Source organism: Prosopis cineraria, unplaced genomic scaffold, assembly GCF_029017545.1.
Source record: "Prosopis cineraria cultivar Desert tree isolate PC_DT_omini unplaced genomic scaffold, ASM2901754v1 PC711, whole genome shotgun sequence".
Lineage (NCBI taxonomy): Eukaryota > Viridiplantae > Streptophyta > Magnoliopsida > Fabales > Fabaceae > Prosopis > Prosopis cineraria.
In genome coordinates, this window is record NW_026556036.1 from 28231 (window position 1) to 35105 (window position 6875).

Here is a 6875-nt window from a genome sequence, read left to right on the forward strand (position 1 = left end):
GATTCAATTCTCTTTCCAAATGCTAAGGTTGAGGTCGGCCTTAAGAGAAAAGAAGAATGGCTGAGGAATTGAGTGGATTTGATGTTGAAATGGTAGAGAAAATGTGTTGGACGTGGCTGTGTATGCAGAGAGAAGGAGGAAAAAATGAAAAACACTATGAATTAGAGAGAGAATATGTGAAAGATGAATGAATGAGTGAATGAATTTGATTATGTGTGGTAAATGGCATGCAAAATCTATTTCTCCATTAGCTGAATTCTAATTAAAAAATAGACAAAGAAAACAAAAGGGAAATGGGAGTCTTGTCGCACTACAAGGTGGCACCCTCTTATTAGTTTATATATGATTCCAATGTGTGTGCCTAATCTTTTATGTGTCATCCACATTTTGAAGCTAATTTAATCCCTTTAATAATGCAAAAATCATACTTCTCTACTTTAGCCTTTGACCTCTAGGTGTGTTGACCTCAATTTGCTAATTGATGCACAAGCCACATGCCATCCATATCACATAAATCATATAATTCAATTAAATAACATGTGACATAATTAAATCTAATTAAATTCTAGTATTAATTTCATAATTAGAGGGGAGAATTTATTAAAATAATCAAGCTTTAGGTTGTACAAAATTATATAAAAATTTTACACAAAGGCGAACCAAAAACTAGATCAAACAAGGACACTTTAGAAAGTATTGACTTTTTATTTGGTTACTCCTAAACTAAAATGAATTTTAAAAATCCAATTTGACCACTCATCAATTGGATATAAAATGCACTTTGTTAATTTTTCTTGTAATTTTCTCAAAAGTTGATTTTTTTAGAGCAAAATACCCTTAGTGTAGTAAACTAGACACTTGAAAAGCCATAAGTCATATCAAATTTTCAAAGAAACTAGAATGTAGTTGAGTACACCCTAGGTCATTAAATCCTAAGAGAGCAAGCTTAAGCAACTAAAGACAATTCATAAACTATTTTCACAAGTTAGAAACAATATTGGTTTTGAAAATCAAAATCAAGGTTTAAGGTGTTTACAATTTTTTTGAATTTTATAGGAAAATGTGAAGTGAGATGAAATTGACTTAACCAAGCAAACAAATGAGTTCTTCAAGATTTAAATCCACTTTCACCATTATAGAATCCCAAGTTCAATTCATTCAATTATTGCAACTCATTTGATATTAAGTAAAATTCCTAATTACCATTAGGATTAGGTTATTATGGCTTAAACCAAGATACAACCCCCATGAAAATTATGCCAAACAATGACTTGACTCAAGAATTAGACCTTGCCTTATCTTGACCATGTTCTAGCACTTAGAACCAATCAAGAATTAAGCAATTGATTTCAATATAAGACCTAAACAGAAGCTAAATGGTTTAAATATCACCACAAGGATTAGATAGATTAGCATTTACACAACAATAACCATTAAAGTATAAATTTAAATGTATAGTATGCATCATCCAATTAAAAAGTCAAATCATAGCATGTAATTCTCTTAAAGGAATGAAATAAAGTAAAGAACTCAATCTAACTAGAATTGAATCAACTAGTTGAAAGCAACAAAGGAATTAGAGAATTTAGATGTGAATTACAATAGAATCGTAATGCATTGAATTAAGAATACTCAAGTTTAAGTCTCATCTCCCTTAAAGAACTCTAAGAACAATCAGCTACTTGACTTCTCTATTTGATACTTCGGCTTGGCCATTAGTTTGGGGATGATAAGGTGTAGAGATTTTGTGATGCACTCCATATTTAACCAAGAGAGCCTTCATCATCTTATTGCAAAAGTGGGATCCTTGGTCACTTACCAATGCCTTAGGAACTCCATACCTACAAAAAATATTAGATTTGAGAAACTTCAAAACAATCTTAGCATCACAAGTTCTAGTAGGAATGGCTTCAATCCACTTTGAAACATAATCAACACCAAGTAATATGTACTCAAAACTAAAGGATGGTGGAAAGGGACCCATGAAGTCAATGCCCCAAACATCAAAAATCTCACAAAATAAAATGGGTTGTTGAGGCATTTCATGTCTCTTACCCCAACTACTAACCTTTTGACATTTCAAGCATGCTTTACAAAATTCATAAGAGTCTTTAAACAAGCTAGGCCAATACAATCCACAATCTAAAACCTTCCTAGCTGTCTTATTTGAGCTAAAATGACCACCACATGCATGAGAGTGACAAAATTCAAGAACAGAAGGCACATCAACATCATCAACACACCTCCTAATCACTTTATCACTACAAATCTTCCACATCAAAGGTGGTTCCCAAATGTAAAATCTAGACTCTCTTTTCAATTTTTCAATGGCAAAACGTGAAGCACAAGGAGGCAAGACTCTACACTCAATATAGTTAGCAAAAGAGGTATACCATGGAGGCTTAGATGAAATGGCACATAATGCCTCATCAGGAATGAATCACAAGGAATAGTAGGGTTAGAGTTTACCATAGTAGCTTTAAATGAGGTAGTCTAGACAAATGATCTGCTACTTGATTGGTAGAACCACTCCTATCCCTTATCTCCACATCAAATTCTTGCATTAAGATCACCCATCGAATCAAGCGAGGTTAGAATCTGTCTTCTTAAACAAGTACCTCACAGCAGCATGGTCAGTGTACACAACAACTTTAGAGTTAAGAAGATATGATCTAAATTTATCAAGTGCAAAAACAATAGCAAACAACTCTTTCTCAGTTGTGGTGTAATTAACTTGAGCTGAATCTAAGGTCCTAGATGCATAAGCAATCACATATGATAACTTGCCCTCTCTTTGACCAAGCATAGCTCCCACAGCAAAATTAGAAGCATCACATGACAACTCAAAAGGCAAAGACCAATTTGGGGCTTTAAGAATGGGAGGGGAAATGAGGATGCTTTTCAAAGTGTCAAAACTCCTTTTGCAAGCATCATCAAAAACAAAATCAACATCTTTTTGTAAGAGTTTAGACATAGGCAAAGCAATTTCACTAAACCCCTTTATAAATCTCCTATAAAAGCCTGCATGTCCCAAAAATGATCTCAAATCTTTCAAACAAACAGGATATGGCAAAGAAGACATCACATCTACTTTGGCCTTATCCACCTCTATGCCATTGGAAGAAATCAAATGGCCTAAAACAATTCCTTTATCTACCATGAAATGGCATTTTTCAAAGTTAAGCACAAGCTTCTTTTCAATGCACCTACCAAGCACTTTATCTAAAGAATGCAAGCATGAATCAAAGGACTCACCATACACAGTAAAATCATCCATAAAGACTTCCATGCAATGTTCAATAAAATCACAAAATATGGACATCATGCATCTTTGAAAAGTACCAAGTGCATTGCAAAGACCAAAAGGCATCCTCCTATAGGCAAATGTACTAAAGGGGCATGTAAAGGTAGTCTTATCTTGGTCACTAGGAGCTATGGGAATTTGAAAATACCCACTAAACCCATCTAGGAAGCAATAATGGGACTTGGAAGCCAATCTCTCAAGCATTTGATCAATAAAAGGCAAAGGAAAATGGTCCTTCCTAGTCACATTATTGAGCTTCCTATAGTCTATGCATACTCTCCAAGCATTTTGAACTCTAGTTGGAACAAGCTCTCCTTTCTCATTTTTTACCACAGTAATCCCCCCTTTCTTAGGTACAACTTGGGTTGGAGACACCCACTCACTGTCAGCTATAGGATAGATGATCCCAGCACTAAGTAGCTTAACAACCTCTTTCTTTACCACATCTAAATCAATGGGTTAAGTCTCCTTTGTGGTTGCCTAATGGGCTTAGCATTGTCCTCAAGAAAAATTTTATGTGTGCACACAATAGGGTCAATACCAGGAATGTCAGCCAAAGTCCAACCAATAGCATGTATGTTCTTTCTCAACACATCAAGTAATGCATTTTCTTCGTCAAGAGATAAAGAGTTAGAAATTATTACCGGAAGCTTCTCATTCTCAATGAGATATGCATACTTGAGATTGGATGGTAAAGGCTTCAACTCCAAGGTAGGTGGCTCTACACAAGAGGGAATGAGCTTCTTCAAGTCTAATTTGGTGGAATATTCCATGGTACTATCTTGTCTTTTAGGCTTCTCACTTGTTTTTGATTTCTCCTCTTCTTTCTTTACAGCCTCCCCCTTTTCTTGCAACTTGTCCTCAAGTGCTTGGACTTGAGCCACGGCCTTGACATGTGAAAGTGTAGAATTTTCCTCCAATAGCTTGGGAATCCTAAGAACATCAAGCTCGAGTGGAGAAAAACTCATAGATTCGGCCTTAATGGCTTTAGTACCTACAACACAAGAAGATATACCCTTCTCAAGCATTTCAAGATCAAGCATAGGAGATATTTTAAACAAATCATGAGAAGAAGTAGTTGCATCATTCAAGCATGCATCAATCTCTAAACAAATAGGACAACTACATCCATCAATACATGTAGTAGTAACAAGAGACAAATCATCATCAACATGTGAGAAAGAATCAAGCATGTGAGACTCACAAGCATCATGAAGCAATAACTCAATGGAACTTACACCTAACAAAGAATAATCCTCAAAAGGATGTTTCATTGCTTCATATATATTAAAAATAACATGATCCTCTCCACATTTCAAAATCAAACTACCTTTTTCCATGTCAATCAATGTACGGGCAGTCCTCATAAATGGCCTTCCTAAAATCAAAATATCATCCCCACTCCCTTCTTTTGACATATCAAGCACATAGAAATCCACAGGAAATAATAGACCTTTAACACAAACCAACAAGTCTTCTACTACTCCATGTGGTCTTCTAACACTTCTATCCGCTAATTGGCATATCATAGGTGTCTTATGCATGCAATCAAGACTCAAGGCATGATAAATTGAAAGAGGCATAACATTAATGGCTGCACCTAAGTCTATCAATGCATGAGAAAAATGTGTGTTGCCAATCTTGCATGGAATTGTGAAGGAACTGGGGTCCTCACATTTTATAGGGAGTTGAGGCTTCATGATAGCACTCACAGATGAGGGTAATTGTACCCTTGCATTAGGCCTAAATTTTCTTTTATTTGTACAACAATCTTTCAAAAATTTGGCATACTTAGGAAAGTTCTTAACTACATCCATCAAGGGTACATTAACATGAATCTTGTGGAAGAAATCATATACCTCTTGATCAAATTGTCCCTTCACTTGCTTAGGGACCACTTGTGCTTGTGGAAAAGGAAGCTTCTTCATAATCTCTTGACTTTGCTTTCCTTCTTCCTTCCTTGAACTCTCCTTTCTTGTTTCACTTTGCTCGGCCTCTCCCTCTTTTTCCTTACTAAACAACTCGGCCATAGTCCCCTTTTCACCTTAGATGGTGGTTGCTCACATATGATCTCCTCAATGTTTTCATCCTCATCATCTCTACAAAAAGATGCATCATTAGGAGCAAAAGAAGAACTAGAAACATTAACATCAATTGAAGAATTTAAAGAGGGCTTCTCGGCCTTCCCTTGTCTTTTGTCTTCTTGTACTCTTTCTCCCAACTCCTTGCCACTCCTCAATGTGATAGCATTAAGATTAGCTTTAGGATTAGCAACGGTGTTGGATGGTAATGTAGAGGCTTGAGCATTGGCTGCACTTAATTGGTTAGCAAGCATATTCATTTGAGAAGTAAGGGCATCAATTTTAGAGTTCATGTTCTCACACTTGTTACCCATACTCTCTACCTTGTTCCCTAAGCCATCATACATGTTTTTATACAAAGAGTTCATTTCAATCAACTGCTTACGTAACACATTCACATCATTAGAAGAGTTCGAATTAGAAGAACTCTCAATTGGAACAAGCCTCCTATCACTATAAGAATTAGAAGAAGGTGTAAGAGAATTACCACTTGGATTGTAGCTTTGAGAAGAGCTACCTTGAGACAAATGAGGTGGAGGGTCACGGCCAAAGGTGTTTTGATAGGATCCTCTTTGTTGATTGTCTTGTAAAGCCACATTTGGATTTGAATAGGAGAAATTAGGATGGTCTCTCCATGAAGGGTTGTAAGTATTAGAATAAGCTCCTTGCCCTTGCCTCCCACCATAGGATTGTTTTCCATTGTAGATAGCATTTACTTGTTCAAACTTAATAGGACAATTGCTTTCTACATGCATAGGTGAGTCACAAAAAGTACAAGAATAAGGGACAAGTGCTTGAGAAGTACTTACATTGCTCACTTGAGATATTTGTGGAGCCAACATTCTCCCAATCTTGGCAGCTAGCAAGTCCACATATGAATCATTAAGAACTGAGGAACCTACCATATTCACATTTCTCTTTTCCCTTGTAGAGTATTGAGCACCACTTGAAGCCATCTTGTCAATTAGTTCCCAAGCCTTTAAGGAAGTGAGGTCAATCAAGCATCCACCACTAGCGGCATCAATGTTAACTTTGTCTCTTGGAATCAAGCCCTCATAGAAATATTAGACTAAATTCTCACTAGAAATTTGATGGTGTGGGCATTTAGCCAAAAGGCCTTGGAATCTAGTCCAATACTCATAGAGACTCTCATCCTCTCCTTGTTGGACCCCATAGATTTGCTTTCTCAAATTGGTGACCTTGGAATTTGGAAAGAATTTATCTAAGAAGAGTCTTCTTAGCTCAGCCCATGTGCTCACTTTCACATAAGAAGGGTAGTTGAAATACCATTCCTTTGCTAAACCTTCAAGAGAAAATACAAAAGCCTTAGCTTGAACATCATCAACATTTACATGCATAGGCTTCATAGTATCACAAACCAATAGGAAAGTATGCAAAAACCTATGACAATCCTCTCCTGGTAACCCATGAAATTTAGGCAATGCATTAATCAAGGAGGATTTAATTTCAAATTGAACATTAGTAGGAGG

At 36.2% G+C, this 6875-nt stretch overlaps 1 non-coding gene across 1 annotated transcript; it reads left to right on the forward strand.

Moving 5' to 3' along the window:
• The first annotated feature begins 6471 nt into the window (after positions 1 to 6471).
• Positions 6472 to 6578, forward strand: LOC129298110 (small nucleolar RNA R71). Its single transcript, XR_008590305.1, has one exon. It is a non-coding gene; the product is annotated as a small nucleolar RNA R71 (small nucleolar RNA).
• The last annotated feature ends 297 nt before the right edge of the window (positions 6579 to 6875 follow it).